Source organism: Scylla paramamosain, chromosome 38 (genome assembly GCF_035594125.1).
Source record: "Scylla paramamosain isolate STU-SP2022 chromosome 38, ASM3559412v1, whole genome shotgun sequence".
NCBI classification, from domain to species: domain Eukaryota; kingdom Metazoa; phylum Arthropoda; class Malacostraca; order Decapoda; family Portunidae; genus Scylla; species Scylla paramamosain.
In genome coordinates this window covers 12,233,735-12,236,123 of record NC_087188.1, presented here as the reverse complement: position 1 = coordinate 12,236,123, position 2,389 = coordinate 12,233,735, and positions in this window count along the sequence as shown.

Sequence of the window (2,389 nt, the reverse complement as noted above, 5' to 3'; positions counted from 1 at the left end):
TTAAGACAAGACACGAAGGATTCTGGGGTCAGGGGGAGGATAAAGGCGAAACACCCCTTTATTAAATCCTGAAAACTAGTCTTATGAAAACCTTGAAAATTAGAACAAAAAATAAATGAGAAATTAAATGGAAACACGAAAGACAAGTAGAAAAAAAAAAACAATGAATGCGATTATTAAAGAGAATGTTTATATAGAAGCCTTAACATACTTTTACCAAACGAAAGGTGTCAGTTAACAAATTACACTAAACCGTGTTATGTAAAAGATTGTGGTTAGACATACGAGTACAGTTGTACTTGGAAGTATTAAAAGGACAAAATAAGGAGAAATTGATACCTTGAAATGGACAGACACATAAAAAAGAGATAGATACACACAGACAGAATCTGATAGACAGACAAACAGGCAGACATGTACACAAGGTCAAATAAAAAACATATCAGAACTCAAAATCACCAAAGGAAAGAATAATGTGAAATGTTTAGAAAAAAAATATATAGAAAGGAAAACAATATCATCTTTTAACATAATTCCCAGAGACAAAAAAAAAAAAAGAGAGAAACTGGAAGGAAAACTAAGCGATGAAAAAAGAGAAAAAAAATAGAAATTGTGAGAGGAAACCAATATAAAGGCGATAAAATGTGTGTGTGGTGGACATAGGTGGGAGGAAGGGGCAGGGAGAGGGAGGAGAGGTGTGGAATCTTGGGGGGGGGATGGGATGATGGTGTTACCTGGCCTCTGCTTCCTATCACCTGAGCTAACCTTGTTTGGGGGCGACATAACCCAGTTTTCTATTTCCGTCCCCTTCTTTATTTATTTTGCTTATTCTTTTTTTCCCTTTTCTCTTTGTGTCTTTCTTTTTCTTTTTTGCATGTGTACTATTTGTGGTATTTTATCTTTTACTTTATCAATTAACATCCCGTTGGTGTTTTCTTCCTACACTTCAAAGGAACATTACAAAAACATTAAAAACACTTCACATTAAAATCACCCAGAAAAACACAGACATAGATTCAGTTTCCGGACATTGTTCACTTGCTATCGTACAAGAGGAACCAATTGATGTACTTAACTTACGTGACAGGGAAGCTCGGGGCAACTGACGGGACAGGAAGGTGCTCATCACTGTTTACCTAGAAGAGAGAAGAGAGGTCAGGTAAACTTTGATTAATTACAAAGTTGTTTAGAAAGACTACCTGTATTTGTGTGCGAGAGGAGAGAGAGAGAGAGAGAGAGAGAGAGAGAGAGAGAGAGAGAGAGGAGAGAGAGAGAGAGAGAGAGAGAGAGAGAGAGAGAGAGAGAGAGAGAGAGAGAGAGAGAGAGGAGAGAGAGAGTGTACCAAAAGAAAATAAAAGAATTGCGATCAACACCAACTTCTGTTTACATCCACCACCACCACCACCACCACCACTACCACCACTACCACGAGAAACGGACCTAAAACCAAAATAAATAATAAAAACAAAAAGAAGAATCCGAGAAAACAACAAAATACTCAAACCAATAACTTGCCTCTTGCCCACCAAACTTCTGAGGCACAAGGACCAAATAGAGACAGTTTTAGCGGGGTATCCTAGAGAGAGAGAGAGAGAGAGAGAGATGGTAGAGGAGGATGGAGAGGATAGAGAGTGGAACATAACTCCAGTACATTAGGATAAAGAGTGCCGGAACAAAGGAAGGACATACAAGAGGCGGTAAAATATTCTAAATGTTCTTGTTTTATTATTTTCAGTGTAAACTCTCCATCTTCTGTGAAATGTAATAGGAAGAGGATAAGAAAGAAGGAAGGAAGGAAGGAAGGAAGGAAGGAAGGAAGTAAAAAATGTCAGGTTTTAAGACACTCAGCTCGTAGAAAATAGAAATAAGAAACGAACGAAGAAAGAAAATGAAAAGCAAATATTTGGAATTATGAGAAAATAAATAAAAAAAGAAAAACGAAACAAATACAAAGACACTAGAAGAAAAAAAAAAGAGAAACGGAAAGAAAACTGATTGATTGACAGAAACACGAACACTGACAGAAACAAACTGAGGACAAAAAAGAAGCAAACGAAAAGGGAACAAGAAATAAAGGATAAAAGAAATAGAAGAGATGAAATTCAACATCCCCAGCCATTAATACGTATTCCCCAGCCAGGTGTCTTACAGGAGTGAAGAGGAAGAGGAAGAGGAGGAGGAGGAAGAGGAGAGAAGAGGAAGAGGATGCATAAGTTCACTATTATGGTCAAAAAATTATCTTTCTCGTTACTGATCACTGAATATTCGAGTGGAAATTCCTGACGTTTTTTTCAACACTTTTCTTTTCACGAGGCACGGCAGCACTAAAAAAAAAAATCGTCAGAATAAAAATAAATGTTTGCTATTTTTTCGAATATTTTATACAGAG